Source organism: Oryctolagus cuniculus, chromosome 12, assembly GCF_964237555.1.
Source record: "Oryctolagus cuniculus chromosome 12, mOryCun1.1, whole genome shotgun sequence".
Classification (NCBI taxonomy): Eukaryota; Metazoa; Chordata; class Mammalia; order Lagomorpha; family Leporidae; genus Oryctolagus; species Oryctolagus cuniculus.
Window position 1 is genome coordinate 88,318,554 of NC_091443.1, and position 25,027 is coordinate 88,343,580.

General features: G+C 52.1%; 1 long non-coding RNA gene and 3 other non-coding genes across 6 annotated transcripts; all 4 read left to right on the forward strand.

The window, feature by feature from the left end:
- The first annotated feature begins 2,017 nt into the window (after positions 1-2,017).
- On the forward strand, positions 2,018-2,135 carry LOC127483865 (U5 spliceosomal RNA). Its single transcript, XR_007910659.2, has one exon. It is a non-coding gene; the product is annotated as a U5 spliceosomal RNA (small nuclear RNA).
- Positions 2,136-6,110: 3,975 nt separating this feature from the next.
- Positions 6,111-17,816, forward strand: LOC108178246 (uncharacterized). Of its 3 annotated transcripts, none has more exons than XR_007910152.2 (4): positions 6,111-6,784; positions 6,957-7,096; positions 16,669-16,786; positions 17,139-17,466. It is a non-coding gene; the product is annotated as an uncharacterized lncRNA (long non-coding RNA). The 3 variants fall into 3 exon arrangements; XR_007910154.2 differs by having other exon boundaries at positions 6,113-6,784; positions 17,266-17,466; XR_001794965.3 differs by lacking the exon at positions 17,139-17,466 and adding an exon at positions 17,556-17,816 and having other exon boundaries at positions 6,114-6,784.
- On the forward strand, positions 6,565-6,680 carry LOC127483862 (U5 spliceosomal RNA). Its single transcript, XR_007910656.2, has one exon. It is a non-coding gene; the product is annotated as a U5 spliceosomal RNA (small nuclear RNA).
- Positions 15,920-16,035, forward strand: LOC127483864 (U5 spliceosomal RNA). Its single transcript, XR_007910658.1, has one exon. It is a non-coding gene; the product is annotated as a U5 spliceosomal RNA (small nuclear RNA).
- Positions 17,817-25,027: the final 7,211 nt, after the last annotated feature.

Here is a 25,027-nt window from a genome sequence, read left to right on the forward strand (position 1 = left end):
TCCTGTGTCGTTCCTCTTCGAATGGGGGAGCGACAAGCTGGCTTCACCACCACTCCCCCAACTCAGTGAGTTAATTTTAGTGCTACCCAAAGACAGGCAGGGACTCTAAGCCAAGGTAGGGGGCCTGATGGTATTGATTCTAAGCGGTGAAACCACTGGAAGCTTCTGTTTCCCACTGCCCAAAAGGGGTGACGGTGAGGCTGGTGACCTGGAGAGGTTAGTGACTTCCCTGGCCGCATTAGTGGCTCAAGTACTTGGGTCCCGTGCTGCCCACGTGAAATGCGGATGGAGATCCCACCTGCGGGCTTTAGCCTGGTCAGCCCTGGCTATTGTGGGCATTCAGGGAGTGAACCAGCAACTAGGTCTCTCTCCATCTATCTCTGTCTCTCTGCTTTGCAAATAAAATGAAAATAAATTTTTAAAAAAATTTTTAATGGGGCAGGCATTTGGCACAGCAGCTTAAGTACCTCCTAGGACCCCACATCCCACACTGGAGTTCCTGGTTCAAGTCCCAGCTTCTGAGCCAGCTTCCTGCTGGTGTGCACCTGGGAGGCAGAGGTGATGTCCAAGTTCCTGGGTCCCTGTCACCCACTTGGGAAGCCTGAATGGAGTTCTTAGCTCCTGGCTTTGGTCTGGCCTATGTAGACATTTGGGGAGTAAACCAGAGATAGAAGATCCCTGTCTCTCTCTGTCTTTCAAATAAATTCTAACTTTGGAAATCTGTACCAGCCACACATACTGTAATATATTAGGAGTAAAATAAATCTAACAAAAAATCTTTAAAATTATAAAACTATTTTGAAAGACATGAATATATAATATATGATGAAGCTATGATACAAATTAAATCAAAAGTTTTTTTCTTAAGTTTAAATATGTTTTTTAAAAACATTTATTTATCAGAGCTGGTGCTGTGGTATAGTAGACTAAGCCTCCACCTGTGGCACCAGCATCCCATATGGGTGCCAGTTTGTGTCCCGGATGCTCCACTTCTGATCCAGCTCTCTGCTTATGGCCTGGGAAAGCAGTGGAAGATGGCTCAAATGCTTGGGCTCCTATACCCATGTGGGAGACCCAGAAGAAGCTCCTGGCCTCGGATCAGCTCAGTTTCAGCCCTTGCAGCCATTTGGAGAGAACCAGCGGATGGAAGACCTCTCTCTCTCTCTCCCTCCCTCTCTCTTTCTATAACTCTCTCAAATAAATAAGTCTTCAAATATATATATATGTACATATATATTTGAAAGGCAGAGTTACAGAGAAAGAGGGAGAGAGAGAGATCTTCCATCCATTGAAAAGCCCCTTTTTTAAATAAATCATAATCAAAATCCCAATGTACCAACAGGTAAAATGGGAAAGCCTCCAGGTGACCAGAAGGGAGTTTAAGTCCCAGAGGAGAACACCTCCACTTCACCCCAGTAATGTGGCCCCAAAGAACCAAGGTATTTCCAGAGTCTAAAGGGCAAATAGACAGGCTCATTTGCATACCCACAATGCATTGCAACTAGTTCAAGTGTTTTCATGTAAAAATAAATGTATTATTTGAATTTTTAAAATTTGCTGGCTGGTGCCGCGGCTCACTAGGCTAATCCTCCGCCTGTGGCGCTGGCACACCGGGTTCTAGACCCGGTTGGGGCGCTGGATTCTGTCCCGGCTGCCCCTCTTCCAGTCCAGTTCTCTGCTGTGGCCAGGGAGTGCAGTGGAGGATGGCCCAAGTGCTTGGGCCCTGCACCCGCATGGGAGACCTGGAGAAGCACCTGGCTCCTGGCTTCGGATCAGCGTAGTGCCAGCCGTAGCGGCCACTTGGGGGGTGAACCAACGGAAAAAAGAAGACCTTTCTCTCTGTCTCTCTCTCTCACTGTCTAACTATGCCTGTACAAAAAAAAAAAAAAAATTGCTACCATTACTTACAGTATTCTTAGATATAATGATGTAAGCGTTATTCCTTGGGCTAAGTACCCATCATTTGAGAAATAGGAGTTGCAGTCACACAAGGAACAAATTATAAGCCCTAATGGCCATGCTCTAGTTGATTTTCAAAATGCATAAACCTTTCACCTTTTACTAAAGGTTTCCGTAGAGGGATACAGTTGTGAATGTTTAAACAAACTTCTTGGGGTCTTGCTCTGGTTCAGGCTTCTGGTTAAGTGATAGAGCTGGTGAGCAGGGCGGCCCTGCCCATGTGCTGTCCCAGCTGCTCACCTGAGAATTCTCAACAGAGTTGTGTCAATAGCTACTAACAAGCATGTACATAAAGATAAAAAGCAGGACTGGGTAAGGGCAGAGCGACACAGAGAAAGTGATCTACCACTAGAAATGGCCATAACAGCCATCTCGGGCTGAAGCTAGAGCTCCATCTGTGTCTGCTATGTGGGTGGTAAGCTGTGTTCCCAGGAGCATAAGCAGGGTGCTGGATGGGAAATGTCCCTGTAGATACGATTTTTTAAAAATGTTTATTTATTAGACTGGTGCTGTGGCATAGTAGGCTAAGCCGCTGTTTCATGTCCTGGATGCTCCACTTCTGATTCAGCTCCTTTCTAATACGCCTGGAGAAGCAGCAGAAGATGGCCCAAGTGCTTGGGCCCCTGCACCTATGTAGGAGACCTGGAAGAAGCTCCTGGCTTCAGATCAGCCCAGCTCCGGCCGCTGCAGCCATTTGGGGAGTGATGAAAGAAACTCTCTCTGTCTGCAAAAGCCTGCACTGTACCAGACTGAAGCTAGAAGCCAGGAGCCAGGGGCCAGGGCTCAAACCAGCACACATATGGGATGCCGGCATCACAAGTGGTGGCTTTACCCGCTAGCCACAGCGTCGGCCCCGATTTTATTTCCCTTTTTTTTTTTTTTTTTTTTTTTTTTTTTTTTTTTTTGACAGGCAGAGTGGACAGTGAGAGAGAGAGACAGAGAGAAAGGTCTTCCTTTTTCCGTTGGTTCACCCCTCAATGGCCGCTGTGGCTGGCTCGCTGCGCTGATCGGAAGCCAGGAGTCAGGTGCTTCTCCTGGTCTCCCATGGGGTGCAGGGCCCAAGGACCTGGGCCATCCTCCACTGCACTCCCGGGCCACAGCAGAGAGCTGGACTGGAAGAGGAGCAACTGAGACAGAATCCGGCACCCCGACCAGGGCTAGAACCCGGTGTGCCGGCGCCGCAGGCGGAGGATTAGCCTATTGAGCCGCGGCGCCGGCTTTTTTTTTTTTTTTTTTTTTAATTTTCCAGAGGGAGATAAGTTTTCAAAACTCTTTTAGGACTGAGAGAACAACGCATTTGCCTGCATGACCTGAACAGGTGGTCTTGTGGCTGGAACGGAGCACGAAAGAGAAGCAGCGCCTCCTTGTGGCCAGCATAGAGGCTGCAACAGACAGCAAGTCATTCTGGGAGCAGGAACAGTCTTTGAGGACTGGTTTACACCGCTCCCCAGCAGAGCAGAATGCTGCTTCAGCACTCAGATCTCTCTCCTGCAGCTGTGGCTCTGGGATCCAGCCACAACAGACAAAACCAGGGGACAGTCTACAGAGTAGGCACGAAGGGCTGGTGTTGGGGTGCAGCAGGAAAAGCTGCCACCTGCAGCACCAGCGTCCCATGTGGGTGCCCACCTCAGATCCAGCTCACTGCTAACGCGCCAGCGTCCCATGTGGGCACCCACTGCAGAGCCAGCTCTCTGCTATGGCCTGGGAAAAGCAGCAGAAGATGACTCAAGTGCTTGGGCCCCTGCACTCCCATGGGGGAGACCAGGATGAGGCTTCTGGCTCCTGGCTTCGGCCTGGCCCAGCACTGACCATTGTGGCCATTTCCGGAGTGGACCAGTGGATGAAAGACCAACCTCTCTGTCTGTAACTCTTACTTGTAAATAAATAAAAATAAATCATTTTTTAAAAAAGACCAGGCATGAGTGATTTGTTGTGAATCTTTTAATGTAGATTACCACTGTAAGAGAGCACAATGAAAATTATTTTTGAAAAATAAATAAAGAGCCTTCTCCTTCCCTCCGCCACCGTGGTGAGTGTTCCCAACTCTTCTCGCTCGCCTAAGCCTGCAGGATCGAGAGATTCCTGGCCAAAAATCCAAAAACAATCGTCCCAGTCCCCAGTGGGTTCTGATGAAAACTGGTTAACAAAATCAGGTCTCACTCCATGAGACTGGGGAAAACCATGCTGGGTCGGTGAGGAAGTGCACTTGAATGTGTGTGCTGGATCCTGGTCACTCCCTTCCCCACCACAGCCAGCTGGAGATGGCACCCCTGTCGCGACGGCTCAACATGTTTGGGGACTAGTGGGTTGGTTCCGTAATAAATATGTGAGGCATCCTGAAAAATAAATAAATAAATAATAGTACCTTGAAAAGCTGGTTGCCGAGGGGAGGCTTCGTACAGAAATAAAAAGCCGGGAAACGATTTGCAAAGAAGCAGAAACTTTTATGTGATTGACAAGCGGCACTAAAGCGTCTGGTTCGAGAGGAGACCAGGTGGAGCGCTCTATCAGGATTCTCGCTCTCAGGAAGTGCCCAGCGTTTTTGAGGCATTACTGTCTTTTCATTGGGTCATTCTGTGGGGGTCCCTGTTGGATGGGGTTTCACATATGTTTGCTGATTGGCTTGGAGCTCATGGAGATAGCAGGCTTCTCTTGGAGACAGCCCAATTCTCCTTAGGGGCTCAGTTCCCTCCTCTGCTAGCTCTGGGTGGAAGATTGCAACTAACTAGAAGGCATGGTTTAAGACCACAAGGTCACCCGTGCAGCACACGAAGCTGCGCGGGAGATGCCCACGGGCCTGGAAACAAGCTCTCCGCCCACAGCTGGCAGCCTGCTTGGGAAGGACATTCTGCCCACGTCCGAGGGGCCCACAGACCCCCAGCCCCATGGGATGGCCTCAGAGGTGGCTGGGACAAAGCCATTTAGTAGTCTCAGGGGCACTGGAGCACAGCGGGTTAAGCAGTGAAAGCTGCCCAGGGCCGGTTCAGAGTGAAGCCGTGAGAGACCCCCAGAGACCCCGAGCATGCAAACACTCCCCATCCCAGAGGAAGAGAGTGCAGAGGACTGAGACACCCCCCTTCCTGTCCCTCCAGAGCTGGGCAATGCCGGACCCTGGGCCATGTAAGGGTCATATAGTCATTTGTTCTGGTGCTGCCAAAGATTCAGTCCCCAAATGACTATGGCCGGGGCTGGGCCAAGCCCAGGTTGCTGGGTGGGAAGTGGAACAGTCAGGACTCGAACCTGAGCCTGGCGTTCATATGGGATGCCAGAATTGCTCGTGGCTTATCCTGCTGTGTGGCGACACTGGCCCCTGTGGGAAGCGAACCTTTAAGCTGATAACTGTGTATGGCTTGTGTCTGTTGCTATAATTATCCAAATGGCTGTTGGCAGAAAAAAGGTCCCCACCCCTGCCAGCCCTTAACTCCTAGCCAAGCCCTGGGGTGGGGGTGGGGGGGAGGACTTTGTGTCGCTGTGGGTCTCCCAGGTCCCAAACACTGTGAAATACAGCAAGGCAGCAAAAGAGCACCAAACAGCGTGGAGAACCCTTGCAGCCAGCGCACCGGGCCACCTGCCGCAAGCGCCCCTTGTGTGACATGTCCAGACAGGCGGAAGGGATGCTGGCCTGGGCACAGTTGTCTGGGTGAGGGGAAGACGAGAGATTCCGAAGTCAGCTGTGGTGAGGATTTCACAGCTCTGTGAATACCCTAAAATCCCACTCAATTGTACACTTCCCACCCGGCTCACTTCCCCAGCACCAAGTGCGGAACTCCGGCGGGTCTCCCACGGGGGTGGCCGCCTGCGTCTCCCCAGCGCGCCCAGCGACACGACGCTGGGCCTCCCAATAGCTGAGGGCGTCTTCTCACTGCGGCCTGGCCAGCGCCCCAACCAGCCGGGGGTGCCGCTGGAGAACCCCCGAACCCAGCCCCGCCGGCCCTGGGGGAACTGTGTGGTGGCCGGGCGGGCTCCAGCTGGGCCCGGGGCTTCCATGGAAGTACCAGTTTCCTTCGCCGGACCTGGGAGCCCCCTCCACAGAGCCCCCTGGACAACGCGGCCGGCAGAGTTCTGAGCCTCGTCACCGTGCGCTCCTGCTCCAGCACCGGCAGGGACACGCCGCGCTGCAGGAGGCGGACGAGGGGCCGGGTCGCGCCTGCACAGGACGGGGTCTGGTCTCCCCGGGACCTGTTAGCAAAAGACTCAGCCTGGGTTCTGGGCCAATCGCTTATTTGCTCATTTGTCTTTGTCAATCAAGAGCGGTCTTCATGAAGAAGGCAAACTCAGACTTCGGATGCGGGGCGGACTCGAGTCTCGCCGCGGCCTCCCGCGCGCGCCCTGCAGGCGGCGAGCGGCACTGCGGGAAGGCGCGGCTCCCGAGCAGACGGGGCGGGGCCGCGGCTCGTTTGCATACCCACAGTGCATTGCACGAGAGCGCGCTTGAAAGGGCAAGATTTAAAGTTATTCCAAGAATATTCTGTAGAAATTAGAGCCTAGCATTAAAAGTGACATGGACAACTTTATGTTTTCCCACAAGAGCTTGCCGGCAGGTGGTCATCCTCGATGAACTAGGAGTTCCCGGTACCCGAGGAGTGCGTTACGGGGTTGTAGTGCATACTCTGGTTTCTCTTCAGATCGTATAAATCTTTCGCCTTTTACTAAAGATTTCCGTGGAGAGGAACAATTCTGAGTCTTTACTTAATTTTTTGAGGCCTTGTTTCGGCAAGGCTATTTTATGCGGTTGGAAAAAAAGAACTTGTTATAATTGTCTGACTAAGCCACCGAGTAGGTGTTAGCATTACTTGGGTATTACTATGTGGTGTGTAACTTACAGGTAGGTGGCGCTTGTAGTATGAAACTGCCTTCTAGGCACCACAGTTAATTGCATTAAACAGTCAGTTAGTTAAGTGCTTTTTCCCGAATTCTTGGGGGTATTTGAGTTGTCGGGTGCTGCGGCCTGCAGGCTGTTCCACTTCCGACCCAGCTTCTCTGCTGCTCCGCTGTAGCTTTCGAGAACAACAGAGGATTACCCAAATCCTTGGGCTCCTGCACCCGAGTGAGAGACCTGAAGGAAGCTCCTGGTTTCGGATCAGTACAGCTCCGAAAGACTTTCGCTCTGCCTTCTCTGTAACTTCTACTTTTCAAAGTAAGTCTTTTTTAAAAATTAAAGAATTCCTGAGTCTGGCATAGTACCTCAGCGGGTAGAGATGTCCTCTGCGATGCCTGGTAGCCCATATCGAAGCTCTGGTTAGAGTCCTGCCGGCTCCACCCTGCTAATGCGCCTGGGAAGGCAGGGAAAGGTAGCCTCAAGTCCTTGGGGCCCTGCCACACATGTGGGAGACCTGGAGGAGTCCAGGCCCCTGGTTTCACCCAGGCCTCGCCCCTGTCATTGCGGCCATTTGGGAGTGAACCACCAGATGAGATCTTTGTGTCTTCCCTCTCTCATTCAAATAAATAAATATTTATGTTAAGATTTATGTATTTAGGCCGGCGCCTCGGCTCACTAGGCTAATCCTCCGCCTTGCGGCGCCGGCACACCGGGTTCTAGTCCCGGTCGGGGCGCCGGATTCTGTCCCGGTTGCCCCTCTTCCAGGCCAGCTCTCTGCTGTGGCCAGGGAGTGCAGTGGAGGATGGCCCAAGTACTTGGGCCCTGCATGCCATGGGAGACCAGGGTAAGTACCTGGCTCCTGCCATCGGATCAGCGTGGTGCGCTGGCCGCAGCGCGCCAACCGCAGCGGCCATTGGAGAGTGAACCAATGGCAAAGGAAGACCTTTCTCTCTGTCTCTCTCTCTCACTGTCCACTCTGCCTGTCAAAAAATAAAAAAAAATAATAATAAATAAAAATAAAAGATTTATGTATTTGGGGCACTATATGGTGCACTGGGTGAGGCTGCTGTCTGTGGTGCCGGCATCCCATGAGGATGCTGGTTCCGGTCCTGGCTGCTCCATTTCTGATCCAGCTCCCTGCTAATGTGCCTGGGAAAGCAGCATAAGATGTGCCAAGTACTTGGGCCCCTGCACCCTTATGGGAGACCCTGAAGAAGCTCCTGGCTTCAACCTGGCTCAGCACTTATTTATTTGAAAGTCAGTTACAGAGAAAGACAGAGAGATCTTCTATTTGCTAGTGCAATGGTGGGGGCTGGGCCAGGCAGAAGCCAGGAGCTTCTTCCAGGTCTCCCACGTGAGTACAGGGGACCCAAACACTTGGGCCATTCTCCACTGACTTACCCAGGTCTCCCATATGGGTGCAGGGGCCCAAGGCCTTGAGCCATCTTCCATGGCTTTCCCAGGCCACAGCAGGGAGCTGGATGGGAAGTGGAGCAGCCTGACTCAAACTAGCGCCCATATGGGATGCCGGCACTACAGGTGGAGGCTTTTACTTGCTACTCCACAGCGCCAGCCCCTCAAGAATTCTTTTTTTCTTTTTTTAATTTTTTTTTTTTAATTTTTGATGGGCAGAGTGGACAGTGAGAGAGAGAGACAGAGAGAAAGGTCTTCCTTTGCCGTTGGTTCACCCTCCAATGGCCGCCGCGGCCGGCACACCGCGCTGATCCGATGGCAGGAGCCAGGTACTTCTCCTGGTCTCCCATGCAGGTGCAGGGCCCAAGCACTTGGGCCATCCTCCACTGCACTCCTTGGCCACAGCAGAGAGCTGGCCTGGAAGAGGGGCAACTGGGACAGAATCTGGCGCCCTGACCGGGACTAGAACCCGATGTGCCGGCGCCGCAAGGTGGAGGATTAGCCTATTGAGCCACGACGCCGGCCAAGAATTCTTTTAAATGCTTTTCCATTGAGTATGTTCTTCCTTCTCCTCTTTCTTCTCCTTCTCCTTCTCCTTCTCCTTCTCCTTCTCCTTCTCCTTCTCCTTCTTCTTCAAGTTTTAAAAATGTGTTTGAAATGCAGAGTGACAGAGAGGGAGAGAGATCTCCTATCTACTGATTCATTCTCCAAATGCTGCAACAGCCAGAACTGGGCCAGGCCAAAGCCAGGAGGAACTCCACCCTAGTCTCCGATGTGGGTGGCAGGGGCCCAAGTAGTGAGCCAACATCTACTGCCTTCCCAGGCACATTAGCAGGAAGCTCCAATATGGAATGCTGGGTGACTTTGCAAGACCCTGAGTGAGTTGTCGGAACACACAATGTATAAGGATGTGCGTTGCAAGCAGGATCCCGCTCCCCCTTTTCACTTCCTGTAGCTCTTGCTGTAAAAGCCCTAGAAACCTGCTTCTCAGGGAGACAGATTCCTCGGGGAACCGTACCTCTCCACCGTCTGCTTTGCTCACTGCGAGTCAACACAGCTTTCCTCTGAGCAGCGCGAGGCTGAGGCTCAGTACTTGGCAACACCCGAGTGCATGGATCCCTGTGTCCCCTAACACTGTGTACAGCAGACTTCACACTTAATGGTGGTCACAGGAGTTGTGATAGAAGCAAGAGAAAGATGCTGACTGTGGCCACTCAGTTCAATTCTACCAGTTCACTGAAACACTGAAAACAGGCAATACAAGTATAAGACACGGGAAGGAAAGAAGCCTGTCTCTGGTGATATTCCTGGTTCTATGGCAGCTCCTCAGGCTTCTCCAGGAAGCAGCAGGTGTGCACGTACACAGGACATGAGTGTGGGCGTGCCCAAGTGAGGTCAGGGCCATCTCTGTGCTCTGCAGGCACAGGAGGTGGTGTCTTGGGTGAGGCTTAATTGAATATTCACAGAGGGTGGAGTTCGGGGTCTGGGCTTGAGCGCTGCCCATTTCCTGGCCCTTTTGGAAATCTCAGAAGTGTCATGGTGTCAGGTGCATGATGGGAGCAGGTGTGTCAGCACTGTGATTTTATTACATTGACTTTTTTTTTCTTTTTTAATTGACAGGCAGAGTGGACAGTGAGAGAGAGAGAGACAGAGAGAAAGGTCTTCCTTTGCTGTTGGTTCACCCCCCAATGGCCGCATCGGCCAGCGCGCTGTGGCCGGCGCACCACGCTGATCCAATGGCAGGATCCAGGTACTTATCCTGATCTCCCATGCAGGTGCAGGGCCCAAGTACTTGGGCCATCCTCCACTGCACTCCCTGGCCACAGCAGAGAGCTGGCCTGGAAGAGGGGCAACCAGGACAGAATCCAGCACCCCGACCGGAACTAGAACCCGGTGTGCTGGCGCCGCAAGGTGGAGGATTAGCCTAGTGAGCCGCAGCGCCGGCCACATTGACTTTTTAAAAAAGATTTATTTATTTGAAAGGCAGAGTTACAGAGAGAGAGAGAGAGAGATCTTCCAGAGAGCTGGATCCAAAGTGGAGCGGCCAGAACTCGAACTGGCAGCCGTGAGGGATGCCAGCATTGCAGGCGGTAGCTTTACCCGCGACGCCACAGCACCAGCCGCTACGTTGACCTTATAATTAGCTAAAGTTCATTACAGGGATGCATCTGGCAGCCATGTTTTTAGCTGGTACCATTTCCAAGTGGCAAAGCCTCTGCAAGCAGCAGCTTTCCTGGAAGCATGGGTTGGGCAGTGCAGCTGGGGCTGCATGGCGGAGGCTGGGACCTCAACTCCTTGCTGGCTGCCTCCCTGCTTACATCAGTGGCTCAAGTACTTAGGTCCCTGCCACCCACCTGAAGACCTGGATTGAACTCCAGGCTTCTGGCTTCATCTTGACCAGCTCTGGCTCTTGTGGGAATTTGAGAAGTGAACTAGCAGTTGGATGATCTGTCTCCATCTCTGTCTTTCTGACTTTCAAATGAAATTAGTTAAATTTTTTTTTTTAAAGGCAGGGCAGGTGTTTGGCTCAGCGGCAAAGCACCACTTCGAATGCCTGCACCTTGTATCAGAGTATTTGATTTGATATCAGAAATAACCCCCTAAAATATATACAAAAATGTGGCCCCTTAAAGTTCCCCAGAAATGCCATCTGGGGTGCCACAAATGTTACCGGAATTTGGGATGCCAAATGATATCACCATATGCTTATTAATAAATCCCCAATGTTAATAAGCCCAAAAGGGTTCTTGCCTAATATTTAGAGAATTCTAAATACCGGCATAAATAAACGAGGCAGCATGGTACATTTCACGCTTTTATTTGGTGAGAAAGATGCATAGGAGAGTGAGAACTTTATCTATAGGAGAGAGGTAGATCTAGGTTCATACTGAGTACCAGGAACCAGCCATGTGGAAGAGCATCTAGGCCAGGAAGCCTAGGGCGGGTGGCCCAAAGGCCATGTGCCCTGGAGGCGCAGGGCTACAGCCAGCCCCCTCCTGGCTGGAGGCCAAGGATAGGAAAAGGCCAGGCTTTTAACCCACTTCCAAAGGGGAATGGTTAATTAACGTGATTGGCCGGTGGGCACTCAGGTGTGGCCAGGTAGGGGCATGAGGTCCCACAGGGGCATGGTGAAGGCGTGGTCTTCCAGCTCACAAACCTAACCGATTTTAACCTGTATGCCTGCCTACTTCAGGTTCACATCCTGAACTACTCTACTTCCAATCCAGCTGCCTGCTTGTGCCTGCATTAGGAGGCAGCAAGTACTTGGGCCTCTGCCATCCACATGGGGGACCCGGGTTGAGTTTTGGCCTCTGGCTCCAACCTGGCCTGGCCATGGCTATGATAGGCATTTGGGTGTGGCCCAGCTGTTGGATGATCTCTCTCTCTGACTTTCAAATAAAATGATGGATTCGATCTTTATGAGCCTGAGAGCATAAGGAGCGATCATTGCAATTATCCCTACAGTTATTATGGGTCCCAGGGTTGGGAGTACCCAAGGGAGAAAAGAGGAAAATAGATCCTATCCTTGTTGTCCCTGGCACTCCTGCTGTCGTTTGGCAATGGGTTGCTTAAGTTCTTGTGCCATGTTTCTGGCCACTCCAGATTTGTCAGTAAAAAAGCAGCACTGTTCCCCCAGAAATACGTATGTTCCCCCTTTTTCTGCTAGTAGGCGGTCTAATGCCCTTCTGTTTTGAAGGGCCACATCAGCCAGGGAGTCACTCTGGTCTTGCAGTTTTAAAATGGAGGCTGCAACATTTTGTAGCCAGTTTACTATACTGTAGTTTGCCAGTTGCTGTATCTGGGTAGCACTATTGCCAGGCTAGCTACTCCTGTCCCCACTCCCGCTAGGACACCTAGTGCCGCTAGACAGGGAAGGATAATTATGTCCCTTCTAGCACGGGTGTTTTGCAGCACCAGCATCGGGAGAGACTGGTTTTGGGGCACCTCGGAGACCTCTGGGAGGACAATTGCAGGAATACAGATGTCAGCTGCATTAGGCGGTGGACAGCAGAATAGGGAACTCCCACACTGGAGGAAGTGACCTCTAGTCAAGCAATCTCCCGGCTTTACAGGGGTCATGGAATTACAGAGAGTGGAGTTGAAAAAAGCGTTGGGGGATAGTGGGTCAGGAGATAATGACGAGGTTAGATTGAAGCACTGGTGTAGGTTTTTTGGGTGAGGGAGATTAGTAAGTAAGGGAAAAGTTGTCTCATTGGTGGGTCCAGGAGTAGAATTTGTCAGGACTTCAATAGTTGTAAAGGAAGCTACAGGGTGGAACAAATCCAGCCACCATCAGCCAGAGAGCTCTCAGAAGAGTTGAGGAGCTGGTAGACAGAAGAGATATATAACAGCCAGTCAGGGCGTGGGAGGTGGGGTGGGTTGGGTCTCCATGGGAGAAGCGGCAAGGGTCACCACTGAGTGGTTATTTGTAACAAGTTTTCTCCCAGGTCCTTGAGTGGTTATTGGTGACAAGCTTTCTCCCAGGTCCTTGAGCACCTCCTTAACCCTGGCAACCTCCTGTCATCGATTAAAGTCCTGGTGCCCTCTCTCGTCCCTATAGCCCCAGTGAGTGGTCGGTGTCATACAGACCTTTGATCCGGGGGGTTGGCCAAAGCAGTCACGTCTGTGAACTCCACCCTGGCGGACAGTTCCCTGGATTGCTGGTAATCCAGCGAAGGAACATCGGAATTGTGGTGATGTTCTCTCATAGCACGTGGCTGGAAAGTAAGATAGGCGGGAGGAGCACGAACGTGTGGGCAGGGACTGAGCCGAGACCAGGATCTTAGGAATCAGGCAGGGGTAGGACCAGGAGGACTAGGATTACGGACAAACTTGAGCTTGCTAGGCCCCAGAGCAGTGGCTGTCCAGGATGACGGCGGCCCTGGGGGAGGGGAAGGTGCCCTCTTGAGGCGAGATATATGATACCAGTTTTCATGACCCAGTAGTTTGGCTGCAGTTGGAGTGGTGAGAATTACGACGTGGGGTCCTGTCCAACGGGGATGGAGTGGCTGGCGCTGGGAGGATCAGAGTAGGACGGAGTCCCCCGGCTGGAGAGGCAGGACCTCTGGACCAGCGGGTGATGAGCAGGTAGGGATGGGAGACGTCAGTCAGTGTGCTCCCTGAGAAGTAAATGAAGCAAGGTGAAGTAGGGGAGGTAAGGGGCCAACGGCAGGGTGTGGACTGGCAGGTTATGGTTGAGAAGGAACGGTCTTCCATGCTTGAGCTTGAATGGGCTAAGTCCCAGGGGCTTGCGCGGAGCGGCACGGAGCCTGGTGAGGGCCAGCGGGCGTAGCTGCGGCCATCCCATCTGAAGTTGGTTGGAGAGTATAGTAAGCTGGTCTTTTAGCACGCCATTCTGCCTTTTCGACTTTACCTGAGGATGCGGGGCAGTATGGGACGTGTAACCTCCCGGTGGTGCCGAGGGCTTGTATAAGTTGTTGTACCACCCGTGTTACAAAGGCTGGCCCATGTCCGACTGGATAGAGGTAGGCAGCCCAAATCGTGGGATGATGTGTAGTACTGAGATATCAGCTAGCACGGCTGCCGTTTCTGCAGTCGTAGGGAAGGCCTCTATCCAACCGGAAAATGTGTCCACCATGGTTAGAATATACCGTAAGCGTTTGTGAGGGGGCCGTTTGCCAGTCTTACCGGGAAGGTGGCCTCTCATCTGGTGAGTGGGTATCTGGGGCTTTAGCTTTCCCTGAGGGGATGTCAAGGAACAGACAGGTGTCCAGCACACAACAAATCTTCCCAGTCAGATGAATCAATTAATTCACAAGCTTTTATTGGAATTCCGCTCTCGGGCGAGGTTCTCTGGTCCCAACAGAGCAGGGGCTGGGGAAGCTGCTCATCAGAGGTTGGGAGGGCTCCTTTTATAGATACAGCGCATGGGGGTTAAAGGTTGAGGCAGGTCTGATCCTCATTGGTTGACCTTTAGGCACCAGCGGGGACCTTGACAAGGACTTTTGGTTCCGGGAAGTGCGGGTAGGGACGCTCCATTCCCGAAGGTGTGGGCCTTCTCTCCTTGTGGGTCCCAAAGCTGCCAGCCTGGCCATGGCTAACCAGGCATTTGGGGAGTGGCCCAGCTGTTGGATGATCTCTCTTTCAAATAAAATGAAAATATATTAAAAAAAATTTAAATTAGAGTTTATGATTGCTAAATTAAGATAGCCCATTAGCAGGGCCAGCATTGTGATAGCAGAGTAAGCCCCGACTGGAGACACTGGCATTTCATACGGGTACCGGTTCAAGTCCCAGCTGCTCCACTTCTGATTCAGCTCCCTGCTAATGTATCTGGGAAGGTAGTGGAAGATGATCCAACTGTTATATCTTAATGTTAGCCGTTGCAAAGCACACCGGACACCGGAGTAAGGGAAAGGGCTTATTGGGGAACACCCTACAGACCGGAGTGAAGGGGCGGCGAAGGAAAAAGGGAGAAAGAGAGTATAAGAGAGAAACAGAGGAGAGGAGCTAGCAAGGAGAGAAGATAGAGCAGAGAAGAGGAGAGAGGAGAGCAGAGCCAAGAGACCAGAGGGGGAGGCTAGAGAGAGGAACCGAGAAAGAGCAGGAGAGAAGGGCCAAGAGAACACGTGTTCAGGAACAGGCCCTTTTAAAACTTTGCCTGAGGGCGGGCAGGGAAGCAGGAGCAGCCAATCCCATTAGGATGGGGGTGGAGCCTGGCTCAGGTAGCTGGGCCGTGCGGCCACCAGGCCACAACTGCGCCAGTTTCCTAACACCAACTCCCTGGCTCCTGGCTTCGGCCTTGTCCAACTCTGGCTGTTAAGGCCAGCTGGGAATGAACCAGCAGATGGAAGATCCCTCTGTCTCTCCTCTCACTGTAACTCTGCCTCTCAAATAAATAAATCAATCTTTAAAAAAAAAAACAAAACTTTATTTTAAAAGAAACTGATGGAACAAAGACATGAGCCTGAGCCACCTTGCTCATTGCCCAAGAGAGATAAACATTGGAATGTATTCCTTGCCGCTGAATATCTCAACTGGGTCTCACACCCTACTGCCTTCATACTCCATCCCCCACGGCCGCCTGAAAGACCAGTTCCAGGAATTCCCCTCCGCCTGCTGCCCCCTGCCCCTACCTCCTAAAATATTAAAAGACCCAGCCCCTGGGGGTCAGGCCTTCTGCCACGTGTTCTGTCAATGTGCACAGGGGCAGTTGGTCACCCACCTCTATGAATTTATTTCCTCTGAATAAATGCGGTCCGGCTGTAAATTCATATGCTGCCTCCTCTATTCTGTTCTCTTTGTCTAACATTTATGGTGCCCCGTGTGAGGAGGTACCAATCTGCAGCTCCTTTCCTGACAGAGCCCCAGTGTACAAATAGGTAGAAGGGGAATCTCTGGGTGACCAGAACAGAATTTACATCTCAGGGGAAAACCACTGTTTTGCCCCCTTCAAGGTGGCCCGGAACAACTAAGTTATTTCTAGAATCTAAAAGGTGACTATTTAGGATAATTTGCATACCCAACATGCATTGCAACTAGTTCAAAGGATTTTTTTTTTTTGCTTAAAAGTGTTTGTTTTTTACTTAACTTTTTAGAATTTGATAACACTGTTTACTTATTTAGTTAACTTTTAAAATTTTGGTAATATTATTTATAGGACTTCTAATATATACTTCTGCAGTCATAGCCCTTGGGCTAAATAGCAACCATTAGTGTACTAGGAGTTGCCATTATATGACAAGTGGGTCATAGGCCCTGCCAATTATACTCTGGTTTCTCTTCAGACCGTATAAATCTTTCGCCTTTTACTAAAGATTTCCGTGGAGAGGAACAATTCTGAGTCTTAACCCAATTTTTTGAGGCCTTGCTTTGGCAGGGCTACTAATACTGTTAAATAAAAGACGAACTTTAGAAACTAGAATGTCTGGCTCATTCTCCTGTATGGCTTTCTATAGGAAGGCTTATAGAGGGGAGGTGGAGGTACCTTACATTCCCCTATTGGACCCAAGCTGACACCTGTATATGATGACATCCCCAGCTTGTTTTATTCTTAAAAACTTATTTATTTGAAGACATGGTTACATTTTTATTTTGTTTATTTATTTTTACATCTTTTCCATCTGCTGGTTTACTCCCTAACTAGCCACAATGGCTGGAGCTGAGCTGCTCAGGAGCTTCTGGGTCCCCCACATGGGTGCCATCCTCCACTGCTTTCCCAGGCACTTCAGCACGGAGCTGATGGGAAGTGGAACAGCCGGACTTAAACCAGTGCCCATATGGGATGCTGGAGCTGCTGGTCGGGACATTAACCTGCTGTGCCACAGCGCTGGCCCTTATTTTATTTTAAAGTAGTGTAATTCATATAGCACAGTAATCCAAAATGCTAGTAGTCAGTGAGCTAGCTATTTAATTTTTTTTAAAGTATCTTTATTTTATTTTAAAGGCTGTCTCTACAGGTTGTTTTGTTGTTGTTGTTGTTGTTGTTTGTTTGTTTGTTTGTTTTCCCCTCCCAGAGTTACAGAGAGAAGAAGAGACAGATCTTCCATCTGCTGGTTCACTCCCCAAATGGTGACAAGAGCTGGAGCTGGGCCAATCCCATGCCAGGAGCCAGGAGCCAAAAGTTTCTTTCAGGTATAAGGGCCCAAACACTTGGGCCATCTCCACTGTTTTCCCAGGCCATAGCAGGGAGCTGGATAGGAAGTGGAGCAGTCGGGACTTGAACCAGCGCCCATATGGGATGTTAGCACCAGAGGTGGATGCTTAATCTACCACACACACAGCTCCAGCCCCCCACACCCTTTTTTAAGATTTATTTTATTTGAAAGGAGGAGAGAGAACAATCTTCCATCTGCTGCTTTGCTCCCCAGATAGCCACAACAGCTGGGGCTGGGCCAGGCCAAAGCTGAGAGTCAGGAGCTCATCTACATTTCCCACATGGGCGGTGGGAGCCCAAGCACTTAGCCATCCTCTGCTGCTTCCCCAGTTGCATCAGCAGGGAGCTGGATCCGCCGGATGCTGTTCCTGCAGGCGGCGGCTTTACCTGCTGCGCCACAGCGCCACCCCATGGTCACTCCTGCTTTGACACACCCGTGGATCTGTGTCTTCCACAGGCCCACATGACTGCAATCAACCCACAGTATCTGCCGGGGAACTGGATCCAGAACCCTTCAAAGCTTCCAAAATCAAGGGATACTCGCGTCCCTTCTGTGAAATCTGTTGTGTTTGTGATCCACGCATAACCCACTGTATACTTAAAATCATGTCTATGTTACTCACTATAACTAATAAATGCGACGTACATGCTGTGAAAACAGTCGTCACATACATTATTTGGGGGATGATGACAAAGGAGTAGGAAGTCTGCACATGTTCAGTTTTCTCAACTGCTTTCAACCCACAGCTGACTGAATCTGAGGACGTGGAACCTGCGGCTCCCGAGTGCTCCCGAGCGCTGCCCCGAGCCGGTGCTGCGGACCCTAACGCTGTAGGGTCAGAGCGAATCCTCCCCTGTGGCTGAGCACGTCTGCCTGCTTTTTCTTTTCAGAAACTTCCTGGGTTTTCTTGCCCCTTTGCCTTTTCAAAAAATGTAGAATTAGCCAGAAAAGAAAATGGTTGGAATTGGGGGGTGGGGAGTTGCATTAATAAAAACCCTTACGATACTGACTCTTTTTTTTTTCTTTTTCTTTTTCCTTTATTTTATTTTATTTTTTTGACAGGCAGAGTGGACAGTGAGAGAGAGAGACAGAGAGAAAGGTCTTCCTTTTGCCAGTGGTTCACCCTCCAATGGCTGCCGCGGCCGGCGCGCTGCAGCCGGCACACCGCGCTGATCCGATGGCAGGAGCCAGGTACTTATCCTGGTCTCCCATGGGGTGCAGGGCCCAAGCCCTTGGGCCATCCTCCACTGCACTCCCTGGCCACAGCAGAGAGCTGGCCTGGAAGAGGGGCAACCGGGACAGAATCCGGCACCCCGACCGGGACTAGAACCTGGTGTGCCGGCGCCACAAGGCGGAGGATTAGCCTAGTGAGCCGCGGTGCCGGCCATGATATTGACTTTTTTTTTTTTTTTACTTTGATGTCAGTTATAGAGATTTATTTGTGACAAAAATGCTTTAATAATAGCAGGTTGTCCCCTTGTCTGGTGGAATTCAGCATTTTCTCTTTCCAGCACATTCAGAATCTCTGTAATATGCATTGTTTCACGCTCAGATTTAATAAAATGAAGATTTTCTAAAAAGATAACTGCAGTAGAAATGAAAAAGACAGATGTTTGGCCTTGTGGTTAAGGTGCCACTTGGGTTACCTTCATCTCATGGTTCCTCCGACTCCAGCTCCCTGCCAAAGCCCGCCCTGGGAGGCAGCAGGTGGTGGCTCAAGCACTTGGGTCCTTGCCACACGTATGGGAGACCTGGGCTGAGTTCCTGGCTCCTGGCTTGGGCCTGGCTTAGCCTTGGCCATTGCAGGCATTTGAGGAGTAAACCAGCAGATCTCTCTATGCATCGCCAACAACAACAACAACAAAAAATCCACAACTTAAAGAAATGAGAAAGAAAATACAGCAGTCAATGAAAGAAAATACAGCAGTCAATGAATGTTTTTAGACACTGGGAACGAGACCATTGAGCTTGTCGTGGGCTGTCACAGGGACGGACACCAGCTGGGGATGGGTTTTGGTGTCACTAGCGAGGGCTGTGCCACCCACAGAGGGGCCCACATCTGTGCCCCACTGTGACACGCTGTGCAGTCCTGCGGCCCCTTCTCCAGGGCCTCGGTTTCCCCTTCTGAAGAGTTAGGTCCACAGCCTGAATTCCATATAGTTTAATGCTTATTTTTCCAGTACCATCTGCTGAAAAATATTCCGCTTAGGGTAAGAAGGATGACCTTGGCTGGACACACTGAACATTTGCCTTCTGCCAGGTCTGGGGTGATCCAGCGTGCAGTGCTGGGGAAAGAACCAGCCGCAATGAGAGGACCAGGTGCCGACAGAGGGTGGAGGTGGGAGCTGAGTGAGTGCTCTGTGCAGAGGTCGCCCTGGGCTGAGAGGGCGCCAACCAGAGAGGCTGTCCAGAGAGAAAAGACCCCTGAGCAGAGCTACAGAAAAGGCAGGCAGCCACAGCCGGCAGGACACAAATCGGCCTGCAGCCCCACAGCATCCTGGGCAGCGCTTGGGGTGCCACAGTCATCAACCTTTTTGTTAAAATAAATATTATTAAATATAATAATGGTTTGCTTCCCAGATGGCTGAAACATCTGGAGCTGGGCTGGTCCCAAGCCATGAGCCTGGAGCTTCTTCCAGTCTCCCACGTTGGGGCAGGGGCCCAAGGAGTTAGGCCATTTTCTACTGCTTTCCCAGGCATAGCAGAGAGCTGGATCGGAAGTGGAGCAGCTGGGACTCGAACCAGCACCCATATGGGATGCCAGCACTGCATGCAGAGGCTTTACCCGCTACGCCACAGTGCCGGCCTCCATACAGTCACCAATTTCAAAATGTAAGGAGGTAAGGGTCAGCATGTGTGCAGTCCTAGCTGCTCCACTTCTGATCCAGCTCCCTGCTACTGTGTCTGGGAAAGCAGCAGGAAATGGCCCAAGTCCCTGGGCTCCTGCACCCATGTGGGAGACCTAGAGAAAGCTCCTGGCACCTGGCTTCAGTCTGGTCCAACTCCGGCCATTGTGGCCATTTGGGGGGCGAACCAGTGGACGGAAGATCAATCTCTCTCTCTCGAATAGACCTTTTAAAAATAAACAGAAGGGACTGGAGGCAGGCTTTCTAGTGGTTACTCAGGTGAGTGGTCAGCAGGGCGTGGGGAGGGTAGCCCGAGTCCCCCCACGGCGACCCTCAGCGTCTGGAAGAACAGGTAGACACCATCACCAGGACTCACCTCCCACTCCTCGCGGAGCCTTCCATGGCCTCCCTGCTGAACCCCTCCCATCACTTCCCAACCGTCCCAGCCCCTGTACCCTTGCTCTCATCCAGGGCGCCCTCGCGGGCAGAGGGCTGCCGGGGGCCCGGCTCCTGTCTCTGGGCACACGCCTGGAACCCGTGCCCTTTCCCCGACTGACTGCGCACAGGAGGGCCGGCAACAACAAGGCCGGTTTCACAACCAGGCCGGGACAGCCTCCGGCTGCAGCTGCCTCGCTGGGAGGAGTCACGTGGAGCCCGCCCGATATTGACTTTTGCTATCCACATTGTGTGTCTGTTGACTTGTTCAGTTAAAGATGTTGCATGGGGTTTATGGTGTGCTGTCTTCCCCTCAGTCCTTCCCTCCCCCACAATGGCACTGCCTGTGATGAGATGAATGACCCCAGAGAACCGATCAAGGGGGCTGCTCTCACCTCCAAGTAACCCTTGTAACCAGCGCCTGTCAGCAGCCACTCTGCGCTCTCCTCGCTTTCACGGAACCTCCAGCACCCGGATGGGGCTGGTCCCCACACGCAGACTGCGCCTGCCCGCCCCTCCTCCCAGGATGACTCCGGCCCGCTGCCTCCCTCTCGGGTTGAGGCCAGCACCAAAGGACTCCTGTCCACACGCGGAAACGGCCTCTGGATGGTGCAGGTCCCAGTCAGTGGAGCGGGACCACGGCTCCTGCTGCCTCTCAGCGCCAGGACCTCCTCACATTGCTTTAAGTCTGCGCTCCGAGTTCTCAAGCTGTGCGCTTGGGGTCTGCTGGAGCAGGCGGAGGTGACGGTAGTGAAGAGCAGAGGGAGGAACGAGAGATGCTTGACCTTGGAAGAAGAGGCAAAACACTACCTTTGCCCCTTAAGGGTCTGTGGCTGAAAGTTACACTGGTGTAACACAGAGTAGCAGGAGAAAGCATATAGACTTTCCCACGCGCATGAGAACCTCCACAGGAAAATAAAGACTCCAAAGTTAGCAACCCCAAGAGCTTATCTACCGGGTTGATCAAAGAGCAGCAACAGTGGAAAATAACTCCAACACATGGGGAGACTAGGGGAAGAGATGGGGTGTCTCAGCCGGGCCCGCTGGCACAGTTCTCTCAGCCTCAGCTCCCACCTTCAGTGCCCAGAACGCTTTTCCTCCTGGGATGGACGGGGCAGCTTTCTCTTTGGAGTTGGGTCTCCTGCTGTCTGGAAGAACAGGAGCTTCTTGCAACTGCTGTCATCCAGGTGTCACTGGCTCAGAATAATCTGTGTGCCAAAGTGGCACGCTTGGGGGTGGCCTATAGTGCCACCCCCAGTCCTAACTGCGGGAGAGGAGGAACCAGACCCCCACCTGGCCTGCCCTGGGAGAGGAAGTCTAACCACATCCGGGACCTCACTGCCCCATAGGCTGGCCCCTTGCCGTGCTTTCTACTAAATTTAATTAAAAATAAATACAATTTACAGTCAGCTCCTCAGATGCGCTACTTATATTTCAAGTACTCATTAAAGAGTGGCCGCCTTGTGGACAGCACAGGACGTCACCTAGGCCAAGAGGCTGCACGGGTTCTGTCACTCGAAGCAGAAACCCACGCACCAGAGCACGGCCACCAGGAAGCTGGGTTGGGCCCTGGGCACGAAGCAGAGGCGCGGCGGTGAGCACTGGGTTCTGCGGATCCACCGGGAACGCCTGCCCCACACCTCTTCTGCACACTGCCCTTCCTCACGTCACCAGTAAGGGCTTCCATGTCACCTGCACTCACACCCACACGCACCCCGACAACCTCCAGGGCTCCCAGCCAAGTGTCCGCAAAAAATGTTTGCGTCTGTTGGAGAGAGTGAAGGAGGAAGAGCAACAAATTCTTTTGTAACTGAAGACGTTACCAACTCTTATTTATTTATTTGAATGGTAGAGTTACAGAGAGGCAGAGGCAAAGGCAGAGAGGTCTTTCATCTGCTGGTTCACTCCCCAAAGGACTGCAACGGCCAGAACTGTGCCGATCCGAAGCCAGGAGCCAGGAGCTTCTTCTGGGTCTCCCACACAGGTGCAGGGGCTCAAGGACTTGGGCCATCCTCCACTGTTTTCCCAGGCCAGAGCAGGGAGCTGGATTGGAAGTGGAGCAGCCGGGTCTCGAACTGGCGCCCATATGGGGATGCTGGCACTTCAGGTGGTGGCTTTACCTGCTACGGCACCACCACCACCACCACCACCACCATCCCCGCCAACTCTTCTTTCAACAGAAGTTAGAAACTAATCCAGTAGTCAGATGAGAGCACATCATATGGTGGTGAGTGATGCCTTTGAGACTCACAGCTGCTGTTTACGGAGACAGGGTTCTTAGGTGACAGCTCTAAAAACAGAAAAAGCAGTAGGGAGGCACTCTGGCTAACAGCTAAGCTGCCCACATCTGTATCAGAGGCCTGGTTCAAGCCCTGGCTCCAGCTCCTGACTTCAGCTTGACACTCATGCAGGCCCTGGGACCCGGTGGCGGTGGCTCAAGCAGCTGGGACCCTGCCACTTTTAAGGGAGGCTGGACTGAGTCCCTGGCCTCCAGCTTCAGCCCTGCTACTGGGGGCACTTGGGGAATGAGCCAGAGGATAGGAGCTCTCTCTCTTTCCAAAAAAAGAAAAAAAAATCTTGCAACTAAATCCTGTCTCCTCTAGCAATAAGTAATACGCATCCATCTAATTTAGAGCTGCAATTCTGTGCTTAATAATTTATCAAAATTAGTATAATACTCATATGTGGAAAATTTTAAAAATTTAATTCATGTACTTATTTTACCATATGATTAAGTAATTGATAAAACTTTTGGGCCAGCACTGTGACACAGCAGGTTAAAGCCCCAGCCTGCAGTGCCGGCATCCCATATGGGCACTGGTTCAAGTCCCGGCTGCTCCACTTCTGGTCCAGCTCTCTGCTATGGCCTGGGAAAGCAGTAGAAGATGGCCCAACTCCTTGGGCCCCTGCACCTGTGTGGGAAACCCAGAAGAATTTCCTGGCTCCTGCTTCGGATCAGCGCAGCGTCAGCCATTGGGCCATTTGGGGAGTGAACCAGCAGATGGAAGACCTCTCTCTCTCTCTGCCTCTCTGTAACTCTTTCAAATAAATAAATAAATAGTGTCAATATTTATAATACACAAGGTTCAGTTGTCCTCTGATTATTTGCAGGAAATTTATGGGTTCCAGCATGTCTGCAGATACCAAAACGCGTGCCTTATATTAAATGGCTTATATTATATAAACTACACAATCCTCCTTCATACAAGTGCTTCGGAACATCTCTAGAGGACTTGCAATCCGGCACGACACGAGTGCTATGTTGCTGTACTGTGTTCAGGGAATAATGACAAGGAAACACCTCTGTATTTTCAGCACAGGGGCATTTTTTTTAAAAATTCCAAATATTTTCAGTGCATAATTGGTTGGATGTGCAGATTTGGAATCTCCAGATTTGGACACCTGAGTGAATTCATCCTTTCCATTTTTTTAAACCTAGAATTCCTTAAGTTATTGCAAGGAAACTGTAGATCTGAGTCCTCAAATATTCAGGAGCTACGTTAATTTTTGAAACTCTCTTAGTGGGGCCGGCGCTGTGGGGTAGCGGCTACAGCTGCTGTCTACTGGGAAGGCAGTGGAAGATGGCCCAAGAGCTTAGGTCCCTGCACCCGTGTGTGAGACCCAGAAGAATCTCCTGGCTCCTGGCTCTGGATCAGCACAGCTCCGGCCGTTGGGACCATTTGGGGAGTGAACCAGCGGATGTAAAACTTCTCTCTCTACCTCTGCCTTTCTGTAACTCCGCCTTTCAAATAAATCTTTTAAAAATCCGTAGGGAAATAGAGATTTTTTATTTTTTATTTTTTTAAAAAACGTTGAGTCTTTTTTATTTATTTATTTGAAAGAGTTACACAGAGAAAGAAGAGGTGGGGTGGGGGGAGAGAGGTTTTCCATCCAATGGTTCACTCCCCAACTGGCTGCGCTGATCTGAAGCCAGCAGCCAGGAGCTTCTTTCTGGTCTCCCACACTGGTGCAGGGGCCCAAGGACTTGGGTCATCTTCTACTGCTTTCCCGGGCCAAAGCAGAGCTGGATCTGGAGTGGAGCAGCTGGAACTCGAACCGGCGCCCATATGGGATGCCGGCGCCGCAGGTCAGGGATGGAACCCTCTGCGCCACAGGGCCGACCCCGAGGAACAGAGATCTGAGTAGCAGAATTAGTAAATGTCCTTGCTATTTATGTATTTAAACTCTTTAAGGACTTGAGACGACAGTTGACTACAGGACCTGGAACAGGCACTGGCGGGATGTAGCGCCCCGTGTGGCCGGCACGGAGGCTGCAGCAGGGCGGTGTGTGGGCAAGAGGATCTGTGTGTAGGCCGGCGGGTCTGTGTTCGGGGCGGGGCGGTGGCCGAGGCGGCGGGGCGGCGTGCGGGGCTGGGGGGGGGAGGCGGGGCGGTGAGAGGGCCGGCAGGGCGGTGTGCGGGGCGGCTTGGGGAGGCGGCGGGGCGGTATTTGGGGGGTGGGTGGGGCGGCGTGCGGAGGCGGCGGGGCGGTGTTTGGCCAGAGGGTCACCAGGTCGGTGTGCGGGCAGCGGGTCAGTGTGTGGGCCGGCGGGGGGGGGGTGTGTTTGGGGGAGGGGGGCAGGGAGGCAGGGCGGTGTGCGGAGGCAGAAGGTCTGTGGGCAGAGGGTCGGTGTATGCGGACGGGTCAGTGTGCGGGCGCGGGGGCGGTGTTTGGGGAGGGGGTTAGGGGGGCGGGGGCTGAGGCGGCTGGGCGGGGGCGGGTCCGTGTGCGGGACAGCGGGTCTGTGTTTGGGCTGAGGGTCAGTGTGCGGGCTGAGGGTCCGTGTTTGGGCTGAGGGTCAGTGTGCGGGCGGAGGGTCTGGGTTTGGGCTGAGGGTCCGTGTGCGGGACAGCGGGTCTGTGTTTGGGCTGAGGGTCAGTGTGCGGGCTGAGGGTCCGTGTTTGGGCTGAGGGTCAGTGTGCGGGCGGAGGGTCTGG